General features: G+C 41.6%; 1 protein-coding gene across 2 annotated transcripts in view; it reads right to left on the reverse strand.

Moving 5' to 3' along the window:
* Nucleotides 1-21,444, reverse strand: part of LOC149447878 (leucine-rich repeat and fibronectin type III domain-containing protein 1-like protein) — a 789,142-nt gene that overhangs the window by 104,751 nt on the left and 662,947 nt on the right. The window lies entirely within an intron of this gene.

A 21,444-nucleotide genomic window follows, 5' to 3' on the forward strand; every position in this document is an offset into this window, starting at 1 on the left:
CGCCAGGGATGAAACCCAGCGTCTGGTGATGTCTATGCGTTCCAGACTTCAGGCTGTAATTGACTGCAAAGGATTTGCAACCAAGTATTAAAAAGTGAAAGTTTGATTTATGATTATTATTCTGTCCCATTACTTTTGGTCCCTTAACAAGTGGGAGGCACATATGCAAACTGTTGTAATTCCTACACCGTTCACCTGATTTGGATGTAAATACCCTCAAATTAAGGCTGACAGTCTGCAGTTAAAGCACATCTTGTTTTTTCATTTCAAATCCATTGTGGTGGTGTATAGAGCTAAAAATGTTAGAATTGTGTCGATGTCCCAATATTTATGGACCTGACTATAGATACATTTTTACCTAGGGTACTGAAGCAATCATCCAAGGCACATTTTACCTCCAAATAAAAGAACATTAGTTATCATTACTTGCCTTCTTGAAAATGCACTGGGTGGTAATCCTTAACTTGTGTTTACAACCTAGTGAATCATTGACCTGGATTAAGCAAGCATTCAGTGAGGTCATTGTATAAACCTGCATGCTTGCTCCAGTTCGGTGACTCTCTAAGTAGTTAGAGTTTTGTCAGTTTGCTCATTTAGGCTAAAGTGACAGTCTCATTAAGTTCACTCCATAACCTTCTAGTACCTACCTTTGCTGAGCTTTTCCACTGACCTGTCCCTCCCATTATGCAGTGTTTGGCCATAGAAGCCAATAGCCAGGCCTTTACACTATCATATGGTAAAGGCAATGAAATAATCAACCTTGTGAAAGCTCTTTCCTGAAGATGAGTAGGATGTTAAATGTGGATTTCCACCTTAAAGTATAACTTAAAGGTAAAACTTTTTTTTAAAGTTTTGGATTGAGTGGAGAGGGATCAGAACACTTGTCAGTCATTATTGTTGTCTGTGTCCCCATTAGGGAGATTCACCCTCTATTTGCCTGTTTACCATTATCATTAAAGTAAAAAAAAAAAAACAAAACAAATTTTGGGTTCTCCCCAGGAAAGTAATAGAGGGGAAATCTTCCAATGGGGACACTAGTTCTGGAGATTTTGGGGTCCCCAAGAAATTCCCTTAATTGTAAGGTATTTCCTCACACTTCCTATTTGTTTATGGCACAGGAAGTGAAGGGAAATCTCTGCAATAGGACACAGATGACAAAATAAAATCTGACAGGAGTTATAATCCTCTTACTCTATCCAAAATGGGAAATAAATTGACTATAGTTTTACTTTAAAGTCTCCACGTTGAAAAGCAAGGCAGCACTGGTGGTTCCCGTCTTCCTATTTGGATCATTTACCAGTATAGGGCATCTCCAAAGTACAGACAGACTTTTGCTCCAATAGCTTACAGTATTCCTCTAAGTAGGTCCAGCCCTATTTTACACACACACAAATTACATTATGAAACCAATGATACATCTTGTGGCAAGTGGGTCTCTTCATAGTGAAGGCAAGGACATAACTATAGCCATAGCAAACCATGCCACTGTTATGGGTTCCAGACATGTCTGATTTAGCCAAGTAGCAATAATATATATATTTATTTTTTGCAAAGTGTATGTATTTACATTGTATGGGAAATGATTAAAATGTTGCATCACTAAAGAAATTTCCTTTAAAGATATTGAATAAAGAGATGGGCCATTGTTATGTCATGGGGCAGATTCACATATAGTTAAATGTTAAATACCTCCTACTCTTCATACCTCAGTGACTGTGGAGCTGCAAGTTTAATTTGAAGTTTACTTTCGGAGAAGATCAATAGGTATATTTTTGCAGTTATTAAACAGATAGAACAAAACACTTTCATTGGTGGTTTAGCAGACCAAAGGACAGCAAACGGGAGATGTTCAATAGAGTTTACATACCCTTTAAACTAGTGCAAAGTGGGGGTTATTAAAGTAAAGCAGATTCTGGCCCATGCCTTCCCCTGTCCCTCGCCTGGTACTGGACCAGTTGTCTGGCTTTCAGATCTGCAGAACTGAAAGAAGGGGCTTGGAGATGTTATACAGCTTACACTCATCTCCTCCAGCTTCACCAGTATTCGGTTGCTGGGGTTATTAATAAACAGGATTTATATAGGACCAGCAGTTTGTATACCACTTTACAATATAAAGAGAGACAGTAGGGTTACAATATAATTCAATACACATGGGTAAAGAGGGCCCTGCTCACAAAAGCTTACAATAGGGAGGGGCAAGTGAAACAAAAAGTAATAACTGGAATGAGCTAATGGAATGAGTACAAATTCAGTTTCTACATGGAGGCAGGACAGGCTTCCCTGAAGAGAGGAGTTTTAGGGGATTGCCTAAAGTTGGACATAGTATGAGATAGCCAGACAAATTGGAGTAGGTAGTTTCCAGAGGATGGGAGAGGCTCTAGAAGTTGAGCATGGGAGGAAGACACAAGTTGATATTTTGAGACAAGACTGGTGATGTTGCTTGGGGCAGAATGATGGATGGCTTTGTATGTTAGTATTTTGAATTTTATTTGTTGGGCAGTTGGAAGTCAGTGGAGAGATCGGCAGAGAGGGGCAGCAGACACTGAGCAGTTGGTGAAGTAGAGGAGTCTGGCAGTAGCTTTCATGATAGAATAAAGGGGGGGGGGATAAACTGTGTTAATAGTTTAAAGGGAGTTTCTGGCTTCAATAGAAATACAAATCTAGACCCAATTTAAACAATTTTCCACTTTTTAACTAAATGTGGAGATTTTTTCTTTTTTTTTTTAAATTATGCATACCTTCATGCTCTTCTAGAACACTGTTGTAGATTTCTGACAGCTACAAATGTTCCTTTTCTAGCTGTTCTAAGCCATTGTATCACAAATAAGAGATTATTGTAATTACCAAGTGATCGAGCATTATCATGATATGTGGTTGCATAAGGTGTTTACTGGGTATCAGGGAAAGATGTCACTCTCTGACAAACTGGTCGATACGTTTAAATAACTCACAGTGTGCAGGATAAAACTCATTAAACTCCTGCACAACTGCAAAAAATATGGAGCCATCACAGGACTGTTTTTACTCTATTCAGTAAGTGCTAAAAAATCTATATCTGTGCTGATTTCATTGTAGGAATAAAGAGAGGATTTATGAAGTTGGTGCCTGAAACGACCATTATATTGCTCAGAATTAAGAGTCTATGTATTTGAGGAATAATTCAGCCTCTCTAGCTATGGAATGTGAATGTCTCAATTAGCTGGATGCTGTGAGATGGAAAATAATGTTCGTGAAATAGAGGCTTTTCAGTCTTTTCAGCCTCTTTCTTGTTTATTATAAAAGGGGGGAGATGTTTTGGATATGAAGGTGTGATCAGTGTACCTATAGAGCTGAAGGCTTTTATGTAGTCATATGGGTTTATTTAATAATGTTAATAAAAGTATGAAAATGCAGTACCTCATGGAAACCAATCAGATACGCAATGCAGCAGTCTTCAGCGGTAGCAGCAATGAAAGGTGGCTGCTGATTGGTTCTCACAATGTACACATTGCTCTTCTTGTATTAAAGAGAACTGGAGCCCATCACTGGGGTAAGGAGAACAATCTTCCTTTGCAGTGAGACTGTCTCCACACTGCAAGGGATAAATGCTGGTTTAGGTCTAAAAGCAGTTTTACTTACCCTGTCTTCCGCTCTCCTTGCAGCTGGCTCTCTCATCTATTCCCCTATGCTTTCTGGTGATGGACTGTCCTTTGGTGTCCAATGCAGGGCTAGAGTTCAGCTTTAAATGTGATTTTTTATTTTTAACATTTTATTTATTTTATTGATTCAATTTGTAAAGTACTAAAAATATTTGTGATCAGGTGATAATGAAATAGTGTACAGGAATTTTTTTTACGCCTAAAACAGAGTTGTTGTTTTTTTTTTTCAATTTACATTTCTGTCAGATGTTATCCCTGTCTATTTCCTGTTATTATGACACAGAGCAAAAAACAGGAACTTTGATCCAACTGTAAATTCCATTTTTTGGAGTACAGAACAGGAAACTGGATTTGATTCTTAGAGCATGGGTTATATCTTGCTACGTTGGACACTGACAAACGTTTTGCTGGGGCCACCCGGATGGTTTTCAAAACATGAACAAAGATACAGGTGGTGGCCCTGTGACTTGTGAGAAAAAATAGGGCTAAATGCTGTAATAGGCACAATAATCCGGACATCTTAGGGAGAATATGCTCAGATAGGACAAGAGAGACTTCTTTTTTTTTTTTGACAGTCAAAGCCCTGGGAAAAAAAAAATGCAAAATTACCACCCAGCCAGGTGAAAGAGGAAGGCGCAAACCCATAAGAGTGATTGCCCTGTGAGGAAACAGAGGAGGGGTCCATTTTCAAAGGAAGATATAGCAGGCAGCCATAGATGACAGTCTTGACCCCACCCAAAAGGTGAATTGTAAATTAACATGTCTTCAAAGGCAAGAAGAGCCCAGGGAAGCAGAAAGTACTGACTTTCAAGATGCTTTGTCCCCATGTAGCATATGAAAAGCAGGGGGCTCCCAATAAAAAAGGGTGAGCCAAGGCAAAGCTAAAGTTTCCTGGGGCATTAGAGAAAGGAAGATTCTGTTTCTACAGAGAACCTTTTAAGCAAATAACCCCTTTGAACATAAGGGGAGAGCTCCGCGTGGGCGAGAGGAAGGCCAAGAGAGACAGAGAAATTCACTGCAGATGAAAAAGAATAGAAACTTCTTGTAAAGATGACTGCACAGTCAATGCAAGAACCAGTGTGGTAGGAAGAGGACATACAAGGCCAAATGCCTGCAGGTATCAAGGGCTAGGTGGTTGACAATTCTTAAAAAAAGAAGTGGCAGGATGCAGAATGGGAAGTTCTGGCATAGGAGTTCTTCATCATCATACTGAAACTACCTCACATAACAGATTGCAGAGGATGGGGAAAATGGGTTCCCCAATCTAGAGGTTGGAATGTGTGTAACTGGTAAATATTAGTGAATTAGATATGCTGGAAGATTTCTTGGCAAAACCCTGTAGAGCTGCCATACAGGAATACATTGATGTCTAACTAGGTGGGAAATATATTGCAACATGTGTTTGCTAATGAAGATAGAAAATCTCTCATATAAGAGATATAATGGCGTGTCTACAGGAGACAAGGCAGAAACCTACATACTGTAGTAAATATAGTGTCTACAGGAGACCATGCAGGAACCCAGCTATTGCAGTAATTAGGACAGAGGTTTTAAGGGCCTAATGGGGCATGCGACAAGGGTCCCTGTGTAGGACTTACAAGGTCTTTATAATTGTTCCTAAAATGGAAGAAGATGACCACCCCTTTTAACTGTAAGGTTCCAAGGAGTTGTAGAGAAACTGTCTGCTTGTTGTAAAGCAGGAATGGGCAGTAGAAAGGAAAAGAGCAAAAACAGCAATAGATTCTTTGTATACCTCTCCTAAGACAGAGTGAAATAAAAAGGCTGGAGTGTCTTTGTATTAAGTTGGAGCAAATGTACATTGACATGCTTCCACCTCCAGGGGTAGAGAAGGCTTCTGAGCAGGACAAGTGGATTTAGGGGTAGAGGATCTGCTATGAAAGGATGGACACGCACTAGGTAATGAGCAGATCATACAAGGTAGAGGTGGACAAATCAATCAGGAGGTGTAATTGTGGATGATGGGGTAGGAACCCTCCATGACTGCCTCAATGTATTCCTCAAGGGATTTTTCAAAAAGGTGGCCACCTTCAAAAGGCATGCGCAAAAGGCACCTTTCATGAACAGAGCTAGCCAGACAAATTGTAAGCCATAAAATATTGAACATATCCAAATAAATCAAGGATAATATGGAGATTTGACAAATCACATTCTCGGTGGCATCTACACAGAATAGAGGACAAGGGCTATGATCTTGCAGAAAGAATAGAATTATCTATTAAAGGAGACAGTTCATTATTGAGCTCTTCGTCCAGTTCGCCATAGTAAGGGCAACTGATAATTACCAGCTGCAGGGGCTGTACCTTCCAGAGCAAAGGAACACCTAAAAAGAGTCTCCAATCAACTGAATCCATAAAAAGGGGAATGCCCTCAAGCAGAAGATTGATTAGTTAGTGCAAGAATCCGCAGTGGGAACAGTCAATTTCTTCTTTTAATTCTTTTTCCATAGGGTGGAAGGCATCAAGGATGCCATGAGTCGTAAATACCCTCTCAAAATCTGGGACAGTCATTATATAGAGCCCATGGCTTGATCAAGAATAGAGAGAGAGACAGACTTTCTAGGCATTGCCTTCTTTTTTTTGTGCCTAATGGAGTAGGTGGATACTTAGAGCTAGGTAACCTGCGGCTCTCCAGCTGCTGCAGGACTACAAGTTCCATCATGCCTCTGCAAGTCATAGCTGTAACTGTCAATTTTGCAATGTCTCATGGGAAATGTAGTTCCACAACAGCTAGAGAGCCGCAGGTTGCCTACCCCTGGTCTAGTCAGATACTAGTACACGCTGCCTTGATCAATGAGCCCACTATAGCCAGCATGAAGAATTAACTTCACAAAATGTCGATGATGAATAATCTTCAGCACCCTCTGCTAATTGTATGAGTTCCCTTTGCCCTCTGTAGGTATGCTAGGCCAGTGGTTGCCAACCTTTTGGAACTAATGGACCACTAAATTCATAATTTTAAATCCCAAAGACCACTAATATGAATCTTTTAAAAAGATAAATACATTTATAAAATAATGATCAGAGTACTTCCATTTTATTAATATGAAATACACATTTAATATAACAAATTTATAAATGCTTAATTATAACAAAATCGTAAATGCTTATTTAATCATAAAATCTTTAAAGGTTAGTTGTTACAAAATTATTAAAGTTTAATTATTACCAAATAACTGAAGCTTATTTAGGTATTACATATGTTTGGTGTGAGATTTGTTTCTGCTTGTTTGAAATAAGTTTATGGCTCCAATAACGTTACTGCAAGATGGAGAGCGGTTTTTATTTCAAGCCGAGACCAGTACCGACAATACTGAAGCATACGGCTCAGCAACGGTTGCCTCATACAACTTAAGATTACCCAGACATCACGCTGCGCCTCTCGTTTCCCCCTGTCAGGAAAGGGCTCACTGCTGGTGGTGCTGTGGCTCACCTGCTCTATGGGCTGCAGTACTGGGACTTACCAGCAGGTGCCTTTCAGCAGCCAGGATCTCACCTCCTGCAATCAAGCCATCACCTGAGGCTGATTGCAGGAGGTGTACTTAAACAGGAACCAGGCCTGCAATCCGTGCCTTGGTGTTTGTTTCCCATGAGCCTTTGTTGTCCTGTATCTGTATCCTGTCTCCCGTGATCTACCTGCTTGATTCTGACTACGAATGAACTCCGGCTGCACTGACCCAGCTCTCCCTTTGACTATCCATTTGCCTACTCCTCTGTACCTGACTTGCCTGATTGATCCTGACCCGGCCTGCCTGACTATTCTACTTCTCCAGCCCTGACTACGCTTTTATTTCTGTACATATATATATTAGTTGAAGGTTTGTTTTTTGTTTGCACTTTGCGTTTTTGTATACTGGTGTAGCTCACAATAAATTATATTATCCACATCACTCCTGAAGCCTGATATTCAATTTGTCCGTGCACACATCTCTTGTCATATCCGGATTTCTGGCACCCCTTCTCTAGTACAGTTTGTGAATTTAGTGCAATAAAAAGGCAAAAATTGTCATTCAGAATATAAGAAATTATTAGATTATTTTTGTTTTATTATTAATAAAACATAAAAAATGCAAATAATGTCCAGATTTTTCAGCGGAACACCAGTGGTCCATGGACCATCGGTTGGCAACCGCTGTGCTAGGCAATTCAAGTTGTATACTATGAATATAGTTTGGGAGAGGAGAGGCAGTAGATTGTTTACTACTCTTAGCACCTGCCATTTACAGAAGTGGCGATAGATCAGACATAGTGGCAGAAAATTTTGGTTTAGTCAGACAAGCCACGTGTTGTGCGTCTGAGACAGCATGAGTCAGTGTGATCAAGTAATGTCCATATACGACCTTGCTCCAGTACAAGGGAACTGTCAATTTTAGAGGAACTTGCAGTTTCCTCAGGGCCTGCTATGGATTCCCACTAGTTGTCTCGTGCTCCATGGGCCAATATTTTTTAAAGATATTTTCTACCTTCCTAAGTTGGGCAATGTAATCAATAATCATTGGCAATGTTTTCTCTTGTATACCGTGTTCTTTTTATCTGTTATTAAGCGGTCTCTACTCATCACTCCCACTCCTTTTATTTTTCTTCTATAAATGATTTCCCATAACCTTCGTCAATAAACCTTTCCCCCATTTGTTGTGTCTGTGCTACAAAGTAATGTTAGGCTAAGAAGAAATTGTAATGTATAACAAACTGTCCTTTATATATATTGATTAGCCTGGGATCAAAATGAGAACAATGTGTAGGAATATAGTTACTTCTAGCTACATCTTTAAAATGTGTTTTGGTCTCCAATTTGTTATTAGTTAAATTTATTTCCAAATCAAGGAAAAACATTTTCCTCTCATCCACTTCCCAAGTCAATTTAATATTCTTCTGATTATCATTTAAACGTACTAGGAAATTTTTTAATTTCTCCAGATCTCCTTGCCTTATCACATCATCAATGTACAGTCTATATGTTTTTAATTCCTGTGGCTTGTTCTTATAGATAATCTCTTCCTCCCATTGGGCCATTAGCAAATTTGCCACACTAGGCGCAAATTTAGCGCCCATGGCTATGCCCGTCATCTGCTGGTAATATTCTTGGTCATAACAAAAGTAGTTATTCAATAAGCAATAATCCAAACATTTTCCCAGATACTTCCTATGTGTACATTTCAATTTGCTATATTTTAACACCCACTATGTTACTGACATTGGTTCTTGATGGTTTATAATAGTGCTAATATTATAATAGTTTATAATGTTGTAGCTAGATATATGTTATCTGCATTTAGTTCCATGTTATCCAATATCTGTAGTAGATGTTTTGTATCTCGTAGGTATGCTTTTGTTTGTTGTACAATTGGTTGTAAACCAGTCTATATATTCACCCATTCTAGCTGTAACATTAACTATGGGGCGGCCCGGAGGGTTGTTTTTATCCTTATGCATTTTTGGGACAATATATATGATTGGCACTCTGCATACTTCCGAGACTAGATATTTTGCTTCTTTTTCATTCAAGATACTTGGCTTACAATGCTCAACATAAAAAGGTAGAAAATATCTTTAAAAAATATTGGCCCATTTTTAAAGCTGACAAACATCTGAGGGAAGTACTGCTAGAGAAACAACAGTTTATATATAGCCGAGCACCCACTATTAGGAATAAAATAGGTAAAGGATTATTAGACCCACCAGAAAAAAAAAGAGGATGGACCTTCTTTGAAGGCAAAGGTTTTATTCCCTGCGGAAGATGCTATGCATGTACTGAAACCAATAGAAAACAGCTGAAAAGAAATAATTTCATTCAACGTCTACAGGGAGGGAATACAAAATAAAGGAGTTCATTACCTGCAATACTGAGGGGGTTGTATATATACTTCAGTGTCCATGTTTTAAGCAATACTTAGTAAGAAATAAGAGACCATTAAAAAATCAGAATTTAGGAGCATATTCAGAATATCAGTGAAGGATTAACTAAACACCATCTATCCAAACATTTCCTTAGATACCACAATAAAGACCCCACAGGGCTCCAATTTTGGGGGGTGGAAGCATATAACAGACATTGGCGAGGCAGCCATAAAATCAGGGGCCACAGCCAAAAAGAGTCTCGCTGGATTTATGAACTCCAGACTTTTGTATCGAAGGCTTTAAATGTAGATTTGGACACCAACTGCTTTATCAATAATTATTAACCACTTGCCCTCCTGAGAATTTACCCCCCTTCCTGACCAGGACATTTTTTGCGTTATGGTGCAGCGTTACTTTAACTGACAATTGCACGGTCATGCAATGCTGCACCCAAAATTAAATTGATGTCCTTTCCCCACAAACTGAGCTTTCTTTCGGTGGTATTTGATCAACTGTGCGGTTTTTATTTTTTGTGCTATAAACAAAAAAAAGACCGACAATTTTGAGAAAAAAAATATTTTTGCCTTTTTGCTATTAAACATGTCCAGTAAATAATAAAAAAAAAATATTTTGTCATAAATGTAGGCCAAAATGTATTCTGCTACATGTCTTTGCTAAAGAAAAAATACCAATACATGTAAATGAATTGGTTTACGTGAAAGTTATAGTGCTCACAAATGGTGGTATAAATACTGACGGTTTTTTATTCTTATTAGTAATGGCGGTGATCAGTGACTTTTAGCGGGACTGCGGCGGACATTCTGAAACTGGGCGGAACAGACTTGGTGTTACTGATATCCCCAGTGACACCAATACAGTGATCAGTGCTAAAAAAAAAAAAAGCACTGACTCTGTACTAATGGCACTGGGCAGGAAAGGGTTAACATGAAGGGCGATCAAAGGGTTAACTATGTGCAGGGAGTGTTTCACTAGGGGGCGGTGTCTGTGTGCTTCATTGTAAGCACACTGTTCTGGATGGCTGTGATGTGCACAGCCATCCAGAGCAGTGTGCCCGAGGCGACAGGGACGGCGACTGTTAGTAAACAAAACTGTCCTCCTCCCCATCAGTGATCATAAGAAATCACTGGGCACCAGTGAGTAATTACCGGCCAATACCTGGTGACTGCAGGCACGAATGGTGGCGGAAATGCAAAATCACGTATATATCCGTGATTCTGCGCACCCGTGCTTCCCTGTAGCAGTATTTTTCCTATAGGGTGGTCGGGAAGCGGTTAAAGTCCTTAGCTGGAGGAGTTCCATATCATTACCTCTCCTAATTTTTGGGAGTCACCTAACTACCCCGATGAAGTCACGTGTGGGAAGGAGCCAGGTGACTGCAGAGCCTAACACCATTAGCATGGTCGGAGATGCTGCACAGTTTCTATTACAGCTTTAGTCACACTGCGGTTTTTATTACTGTAACATGTGAGTGCATTTTTAATAAACTTACTGAGGTTTTTAAGAAACGTACTGCGCTATGGTCGCTTTATATGGTTGTGAGTTCTACCCACAGAGCCAGCTATACTGCTAAAGGGTTTACTTGGCGGATACAGTGACCATATATGAGAGGCGGATTACCCACAGAGGAGAGGATACTATTTTACCCCCATTAGGAAGGGAGATGCCTGTTTGACCTGCTTTCCATACAGTTCAATACATGAAGGTGAGGGTCCACCAATTTAATATGGTCACTGTGGTGATGCACATCATTTAAAGATGTACAGCACCGGGATAGTGGGCTTACTCTCCAGTAGGAATATGTTCTTCCCACTAACATTGTTGAAGAGACTTTTTTCCTCTCCCCTTTAGACCTATATTGTTGAGTTTTTCACATGTTTTTGGATTTGTATGTTATGCTTCAGTATCTTTGAGCAGTGCAACACAACACACTGGTTTTATTATTATCCCATAACCTGTGCCTTCAAAATTAATTCTGTTCCTAGCACAGTGGTTTGTCTTGTAGGATTAAAGGTAGTGTTTGCTACAGTTCAAAGTAATGATCTAGCAAGACGTGTATAGCCGGGAACCAGTATGTAAAGGTAAACCCTATCTTACTTTGTCCACGTCACTTTTCCCATCAAGGGACTAGGCCACGTTCATCATGGTAGGCATATCCCCAAAGTTATCTTTAGGGTCTGAATGCCATAGGAATGGACCATGACCCTGGAACTGTATAGCACGCTGTAGGTAGCTCGCTTGTTGCACCACATACCAAGGTGAGCGCAGGACCTGGTGCCTAAAGCAAACATTACAGGCTGCCCGCTGTTGTGGTGTCCAGGTACTGCTCCCCAAATGTACATCAAGAGTAACCAATCCAGAAACTGAAATGTACCATAAGGCAATAAGCATTCAGATCTTCATAGAAGTATCAATCAAAAAAGGAGAACTGGTGAAAACTAGAGGAAAAAAAAAAAATTCAACAGGCGTAGGAGGTCATCACCTACGGTCAATAACAAAAGCTGGAATTGCTGTTATATGGATATACTGGGGAGGAAGGAGGTCTCAGCGAAGCTTTTGCTAGTGTCCAATCACCCAAATGTAGTGGCTTATAACCCATGACTTAATCAATTCTTGTGTCCTGTACTACAGTTGTGACCAAAATTATTCAACCCCCAATGCTGTAAAGGGGTTTAGGGACTATAGTGTACATTTGGAATTGTATTCAGAATCAAATCCTACAAGGACGTTGTAACTACCCAAATGCAACTAAAATGACATCAATTGTTTATGTAATACAGTAGTAAATGGTTCTTATGTGGTTTCTTCATTGCCACAATTATTCAACCCCTTAAAGACTACCACTCTGAAGAACAGAGGTTCATACAGGTGCTTTCCATCAGGTATTGAAAACACCTGTGGATGTCACCGAGCAGCAATCAAGCATAATAAGCACCAATTAGGCAGCTTTAAAATGACTGTGATACTCAGCTCCTTCTAGACATTTACTGGTGTGGTTACAAACATGGTGAAGGCAAGAGAATGGTCCAGGAAGACAAGAGAAGAGGTGATTTCTCTTCACAGGAAGGGCAATGGCTATAAGAAGATTGCAAAGATGTTAAACATACCAAGAGACACCTTAGGAAGCATCATTCGCAAATTCAAGGCAAAGGGCACTGTTGAAACGCTACCTGGTCGTGGCAGAAAGAAGATGCTGACTTCGACTGCTGTGCGCTACCTGAAGCGTAGAGTGGAGAGAAGTCCCCGTGTGACTGCTGAGGAACTGAGAAAAGATTTGTCAGATGTGGGTACAGAAGTTTCAGCCCAGACAATAAGACGCACACTGCGTAATGAAGGCCTCCGTGCCAGAACTCCCAGGCGTACCCCCTTGCTGTCTCCAAAGAATAAGAAGAGTATGCCAAAAGCCATGTGGACAAACCACAAAAGTTGTGGGATAGTGTTCTGTGGACTGATGAAACAAAATTAGAACTGTTTGGGCCCATGGATCAACGCTATGTTTGGAGGAGGAAGAACAAGGCCTTTGATGAAAAGAACACCTTGCCTACTGTGAAGCATGGTGGAGGGTCAATCATGCTTTGGGGCTGTTTTGCTTCTGCAGGTACAGGGAAGCTTCAGCGTGTGCAAGGTACCATGAATTCTCTTCAGTACCAGGAGATATTGGATGGAAACGTGATGCAGTCCGTCACACACCTGAGGCTTGGGAGACGTTGGACCTTTCAACAGGACAATGATCCCAAGCATACCTCCAAGTCCACTAGAGCATGGTTGCAGAGGAAAGGCTGGAACATTTTGGAGTGGCCATCGCAGTCACCAGACTTAAATCCGATTGAGAACCTCTGGTGGGACTTAAAGAAAGCAGTTGCAGTGCGCAAGCCTAAGAATGTGACTGAACTGGAGGCCTTTGCCCATGAAGAATGGGCGAAGATACCCGTAGATCGCTGCAAGACACTTGTGTCAAGCTATGCTTCACGTTTAAAAGCTGTTATAACTGTAAAAGGATGCTGTACTAAGTACTAAGATTGAATGTCACTTGGGGGTTGAATAAAACTGATAATGCTGTGAGCACAGAAAAGACATTTGTGGTTATTTCATTATAACTGTTATGTTATATTTGTCTGACCTACAAGTGCCTCTTTAATGTAAATGTAAGCAAGATGACTGAATGATCAAAAGCAATGTCAAACTGGCCAAAACACTCAATTTCAGTGGGGGTTGAATAATTTTGGTCACAACTGTATATATGATTAAGATATGTACTTTTGTTTTTGTCTCTGTTGGAAATTTCATATTGTTGCCTGTCCTGACAGTGGGTGAGGGGTAACCTCTCTAGTATGGATACAGACTGCAATAAAAACCTGCCACAGCCTCTGACACATTCCTGCTCTATCAAAAACAAAACAAAAACGTTTGACTGAAGTTAGTTTCTAATAAAAAATATACATCTACAGCAGGTGTTCGTGGTAAACGCTTGCATACTGCACACATAACTTCTGCATATTAGGTGAACAAATTCAGATCATGCCATGAACATCCATTCATCCTGTTACCAAATTCAGAAATTTTCACAACATCGAATGCAGCCTCATTCTGCGATACTATATCATAAAGCTAAGAGGACCTTTGCAGATGGACAGGTTTTTGCAATAAGTGATTTTAGAGCTTATAGTAGGAAAAGCAAAATACATTGGTTAGTATTTTATGTCAAACAAGGTAATAATACCTTTCAAATAACTGGCAAGCTCTGACTCTTCTGGCTGCAAGCTCTAGGTACAGTCAACAAAACCTGCTTCCAAGAATATCTGGCAGCACTGGATAAGGAAATATTAAGGCAGATTTGATTCCATCTGGACCCTTGGATCTCTAATTTAGTCACCACGCTCAGGTTCTTGTTTCCTAAATTAGACTTGTACAGTTCTGTTGCCTCATGTTCGTTTTTGAGCCATTATCTATTTTATTTTGCTTCATAAAATGTCAGTTTACCCAAAACTGAGTTTCTCAACCTAGGCTTGTAGCGTAAAATATTAGTGTCTTATAGCCAAATTTTGAAGGGACCCACTCACTTTTTGGCATGCTGCCCCTTTCTTCTAAAAAATCTGCCATTTTTTATCTTTGCCCACCAGTGATTAAGTGCATGCTTGTTTTACCTATGACTTCCGGGTGGCCTGTGACAACCTACATACCACCCCTATCTTTACCATTTTTTACACAGATAGCAGAAAGGCTTTCATTGTGTTATCAAAAGCACAAATATTTTCTGCAATTTCTCAGTTTTTTAATGTACCGTATATACTCGAGTATAAGCCGACCCGAATATATAAGCCGAGGTACCTAATTTTACCACAAAAAACTGGGAAAAACTATTGACTCGAGTATAAGCCGGTGGTGTCAGTGGGGGGAGGAATAGTGCCCCATCGTTGGTGTCAGTGGGGGGAGGAATAGTGCCCCATCGTTGGTGTCAGTGGGGGGAGGAATAGTGCCCCATCGTTGGTGTCAGTGGGGGGAGGAATAGTGCTCCATCGTTGGTGTCAGTAGGGGGAGGAATAGTGCCCCATCGTTGGTGTCAGTAGGGGGAGGAATAGTGCCCCATCGTTGGTATTAGTGACACCAATGATTGGGCACTATTCCTCCCACTGACACCAATGATATTTACCTTGCTGACCCCTGCTCCAGCCTGGGCTCGCTCGCTCCCTCCCTCTCCCATGGTACACACTTACCGGTCAGATGTCTTCCTTCTCCGGCTGCTCTCCTCCTCTTCACTCGCTCGATCTTCGCGGTGCCGCTCGGCTCCTCCTCTCCAAGCCTCCTCGCCGGTGATTGGGCGCCTGTGTGCCTCTCCTGAGCTACAGTTCCGGCGGCCAATCACCGGCGAGGATTGATCCCGGGGGTGTGTCCAGATGACAGGGACGGCATGTCATCCCGCCCACACCTGGAGACGGATAGAGGAGCGGTGTCTCGGTTCCTAAGGCAATCGGAAATATGTGTTTTCCGATGGTCTTAGGCGCCCCTGTGAAAGTGTCGTTCGACCCCCAAAGGGGTCGCGACCCACAGGTTGAGAACCGCTGCTTTAGAAGCAGCGCCCCCTGCTAGACATCTGCAGACGTTGACTCGAGTATAAGCCGAGGGGGCCATTTTTCAGCACAAAAAATGTGCTGAAAAACTCGGCTTATACTCGAGTATATACGGTAAATCCACAAAAACGCACCAAAAAAATAACCGAAAGCAAAAAAAAAAGGTACAAATGAAAAGTCAGTAAAAGAGGGGGGAATAAGTTAATAAAAACAAGTCAGGGTTAACTAAGGCTTTGAAAATAACATCTGGTACCGTTTAACCCTTTACTAACCCTAACACTATTGTAACAATATTCTCATTATAAATGAACCCATCAAACACTGTGCAGCTGTCATTTTAACTGCTTTGGTTATGGCAGCAGTAAGAATCTCCATCCTAAGTTATATCCACCCCACAAACCTACATTCTCCAAAAGTGGAAAACAGGGGTACTCAACCTGTGTCCAGTGGAGCACTCCAATGTGTCCCACAACCTCAAACCAGGGAGGCGCATGCCTGGGGTCTACAACCCATTGACCATGATCTGGGCTTGCTGACCTGCCATCCCAGAGTATCTGAGTGCATTGAGATGGCCCCTTTTAGATTGTGAGCTTCAAGGAGCAGGGCCCTCCTAACCCTCTTGTATTGAATTGTATTGTTGCTGTATTGTCTCCCCTTATATTGTAAAGTGCTGAGCAAACTGTTGGCGCGATATAAATCCTGTACAATAGTACTAATAATAATAAACGGTGCCAGCCATCCCAGGAGGTACAAAGTGCACTTCGCCTGGGACCTTTCTAGCTGCCCGGAGAGCAATACCAGCAGAAGCTGGAAGAGGAAAAGAAGGTTAGTGTATTAAACAACCCACACACTGTGCTTATGTACTGGGCATATTAGCACCTATAAAAGGGTTAGCAACTATTAGGCTACTTTCAGACTGATCCAAAGGTGCAGCTCAGTGCACCTGTAGCTTTCCTGCGGGCTAGTTGCACTGAGCCATTGACTTCTACTATATCCTGCAGGTTTGTTGTGCTTTCTAAAAGTACAGCACACCCGTAGCGTATATTAGAAGTCTATGGCAAAGCGTAACTAACCCACAGGAATATTGCAAGTGCACTTTGCAGTTTACCCGTACCACAGGTGTAGCAGAGCATCAATGTGACAGCAGCCTTATAGGGTACGCAGGACAGTAAGGGTTTGTTTACATTTGCAGTTGGGGGGGATTATAAAACCCTATAGTTGAGACCTGTTTTTTTACCACACACCTCTAACCGCTGTTGTAGCGTCAGGAGTTGCAATGGCAACCCCACCCCATGCTCCAGGGGACCTGTGCAGCCTCCCTGCCACATTGTGTTTTACACTTGGACAGGAGGGCCAGCAGAGAGTGGCATATACGGGAACCAATCCTCTCTATTTTCCTCCTGCAACCTCTGAAAAACAGTTTCTCTCTCCTCCTCTCCCTCCCGCTGGCATTCAGCAGCTGCAGGAAGAAGTTGTTCATTATGCTACTTTCTGAACCATTTAATTTCATTGTGGCCCCACGACTGGTTACCAAATCACTTAAGTGGCCCTCAAGCTTCAAAACATTGAGCACCCCTGGTATAAAAACAGAGAGTGTAAGAACCCTTCATAATATAAATTGGGCCAAAATGTAACCTAGAGTGCAGGGTTTTGAGTTGGCTACTTTTTTTTTTAAAGCTGGCCATAGATGAATAGAAAGGTCTGGGGGATAAAACATATCAAGAGCAACTTCAGGAACTTAACATGTACAGTGTGGAGGAAAGAAGGGAAAGGGGAGACATGATTGAAACCTTTAAATACATCAACTGGGTGAATAAGGTTCAGGAGGGCAGTATTTTCAACATGAAGCCAAAATCAAGAACAAGGGGACATGACTTTAAATTAACTGGAGGAAAGTTCAAAACTAATCTCAAAAATTACCATTTTACTGAAAGGAGTAGTTGATGCTTGGAATAAACATCCAGCAGTGGTAGTGAGCCAGTCAACAGTAAATAGCTTCAAACATAGGGACAAGCATAGATCTATATTCTATAAAAAACAACCCCCCCCCACAAAAAACCTTGATGTACCATTCGGTCTTTTTCTGCCATCACTTTTCTACATTTCTATAAATATCAACTGGTTCAGCACAGACCAGCCAAGGTTCCATGCACCCATCTGCACTTAGATTAGCCTGGATGTATGTGTATATATGCTGTCTTTTATTGGGCAGCATAGTGTCTAGTTGTTTTGCACTTCTACCTTGCAGCACTAGGGTACACTGTTCTGATTTTCAATCAGATCATCACTTACATGGAGTTTGCATGGGTTTCCCCAGTTCCGATACTCTGGTTTCCTCCCACGGTCCAAAGATATGCTGGTAGGTTAATAGGTTCCTGTCTAAATTGACCCTAGTGTGCAGGTGAGAGTTTTTAAGCTCCATAAGGGTAGGGGCTGATGTGAATGTACATTGTGTAAAGCACTGCGGAAATTGTCATTGCGATAGAAATAATAATATTCCAACATTTCCCCTATACAAGGCTAATCCTTTTAATACCAAATGTAACCTTCCACATCTCTAAGCTAAGGTCGGATTACCAAATAGGTAGAGTAGGAACTGGCCTATGGGCTCTAGAACATTTAAAGTGTTACTAAACCAAGGACCTTGCATTCACTGTATCAGGTCTCCCACAGTACATGGAAATGCAATTACTTCAGTAAATATAAACTGCTAACTAAAGTGTTTTTCTCATCAGCTGTCAAAGCAGTTTTGTGACTTCTATTAGTGTCCAGCTGAGCACTAGTTAAAGCTTGTAGGAGTTGTTTTCATTTTGCTTCAGGAGGATGCAGAACCCCTGACCACTGTCTGGACAGTGCTGATGGGAGAGTGCATGTGATCAGCACAGGGCCAAAGACTGGAGAAAAAAAAAAAACCCTCTGTAGCAATAAACACCAAACTGAGTATGTGCAGAGTGATTCCACATGATATCTCTTATCAGGAGATAATTGAGACACTGGAAGAAGGGGAGGATCAGAGGATCATAATTCAGGATCAAACAACGTTTTTACACAATGCAGAGGATTAACCCCTTAGGTTACACAGTGAATATAACAAGCATGCTTTACTGCATATACAGACGGATTTTACTGTTGTAGGTTTAGTAACACTTTAAGGGCCCCATGACAATGGATAAAACTAGCACTGATTTAAAAGAAAATTACATAGAAGCTTTCTTCAATGGTTTACAAAGGATAGAAAAAATGAATCAAATCAAAGAGATGAAAACTTTATAGATAAAATACTGTATTAATATAATGTACCCAATAACAACTTAAAGTTCATAAATCAAAGACATCAGGTTTACATTACAATTTGTCTCTTAAAGTGACACTAAAGATTAGTTTGTTTTTTTTTGAAAATACAAAAACATGTCTATACTTACTTGCTCCGTGCAGTGATTTTGCACAGAGAAGTCTAGATCCTCTTCTTTTTGGGTCCCTTCCAGCTCTCCTGACTTCTACTCTTCAAGCAGCACCCCTAGGGAAAGTCGCTAGCCCTGGGGGCACCTCTGTGTGCTCATCCCCGAGCTGCTGCTTTATGTGTTCATGTCAGGGCAGGGCTGTGGAACGGACAGGTAGGCCTAGTGGCAGGGTAATGCACTGGCTGACAACAACCACCCCCAACAGACCGAAGTCCCTCAGGGAGCGGAGTCTAAGTCCCAGGCTGCCCTTCACCAGGGCCCCTGATGGTGGGGATGGACTTGACGCAGCCAGGAACCAGGTCGCGGCCCCCGAGACACCCCGGCTGCGGTAATGGCCGCCGCCAATGGCGTGTAGCTGGTGAGAATGACAAAAGCGTAGTCAGACAAGCCGGGTCAACAACAACGGGACAAAACAGTACAGAACAGTAGACAGAGAATCACAGGTCACGGGCCGGGTTCAGCAACGGAAGGTCAGATCAAAGGGAAACACAGAGAATGGTCTTAGTCACAAGCCGAGTCAGAATACCAGAAGAGTCACGAGCATATACACAGAGCTGTAGCAAGACAAAGACACAAGACACAAGTGCAAAGAGCATGTGCAGATCCCAGGCTTATATGTACTCAGCCACACCCCTCTGGGGGATGGACCTCAGAGACCTGAAGGCATAAAAGATTCCCATCATGCTCAGCAGAAATCCAAGATGGATGCCAGCACATGGAGTAACATAACCTCTGGGAAAAGGTAGGACATTGACAGTTCATAAGACACATATAGCTGTGGCTCTGCCCCGCCCCCCTCTCTACTCACTGGCTGTGAGTGACAGCAGCAGGAGCCAATAGACTGCCGTTGCTGGCTCAACCAATGAGGAGGAAGAGTCCCCAGACAGCTGAGGCTGTCAAGAACATCTCTGGATCGGAGGGGGCTCAGGTAAGGATTGGTGAGGGCTGGGGGGCCCTGCACACAGAAAGTTTTTTACCTTCATGCATGGAATGCATGAATTTAAAAAACCTTGAGCCTTTAGCACCAGTTTAAAACCTCATCTTCTTTCAGCTGTCAATTTTGGTGCAACCTACGTACTTTTGTACAGTAGTGATGGTCATTTCCATCTAGCGGCTGACGTGCACACTATTTAGTTCAATATTATCCCACTAGAGCACATGCATGAGAAACCCCCAGGAACCTGCGAGGGGGCCCCAAGGTTCAACTGCCTAGGGGCCTCTACGGATTTTAAACCGGCACCGCTCTAAGCTGCTGGCATTTTTGCAGGAACATGAAAAACAAAGACTGATTGGATGCTCTGGGAAACTTCTCCACTTTTGTTCCAGTGTTCCATGTACCAGTTTTCATAAACCAATTTCCACAGATCTGAGCAGCTGTTTGTCTCCCCAGGTAACTGTATCAATAAAGCCCACAGTGTCACGTTTCATCTCACAGTGCAAGGGAGATTTACACAGGGCAATACAAAGCACCTTCTGATTGAAATATTAACCTGGTTAACCAGAAATATCTCTTCTGTTGTCCTCTGATTTAAACTGGCCATGCTCTTTAAATATTTCAGTCAGTTCCTGAAGAACTAGACAAAATGTGCTTAGTGAGTGGCCATGTTGGAACCTTCCGCCTGATATCCTTTGATTGAAAAATCAAAGTAACCAGGCGAAAACTGTTGGCTGAGCAGTGGCTGCATCCAATCATATAGTTTGGTAGCCAGTAGGACTGGCTGTCAAAACACAATAGCTGAAGCAGGGGGGTTTGTCTATCTGGGCTGTATAGGGCAGCACAGTGGTTAGCACTTCTGCCTGGCAGCATGGGGGTCGTTGGTTCGAGTCTCAACCACAGCACTACCTACACAGCGTTTGCATGTTCTCTATGTGCTTGCATGGGTTTCCTTCGGGTACTCTGGTTTCTTCCCACACTACAAAGACATGCTGGGAAGGTTAATTGGCTTCTATCTAAATTGGTCCTATTATGTATGAATGTGAGTTAGGGATTGTAAGCTACTTGAGGGTTAGGGACTGATGTGAATGTACTATACATATGTAAAGCTCTGCGTAAATTGACAGCTCTATACAAGTACCTGTAATAAATACATTGATGGGGAAACAGTTAGTGTTTTTTTTTGTCCACAGGCTGAACAAAAAAAAAAAATCTATATGTCTATGACCATCTTTAGTTTGCTACTAGGGGGGTATTGCCATACCTGCCTGCTAACCTCCATGCACCTGCCTTTGTCAAATAAAAGTGTACTTATTAGCCACTGAAGTACTCTCATTGAACAGGAGGAAAGGCAACTGGTCAAGAATAAGGTCCCTAGAAGTAAGGGAAAACCGAAGCAGAGAGAACTAAAGGAGAGACTTTTCTGGTTAATAAAAATACAGTACATGAGTTTCACTTTTAAGTTTCCAT

Source organism: Staurois parvus, unplaced genomic scaffold, assembly GCF_062004578.1.
Source record: "Staurois parvus isolate SC_StPar_1 unplaced genomic scaffold, SC_StPar_1.0 ptg000668l, whole genome shotgun sequence".
Taxonomy (NCBI): domain Eukaryota; kingdom Metazoa; phylum Chordata; class Amphibia; order Anura; family Ranidae; genus Staurois; species Staurois parvus.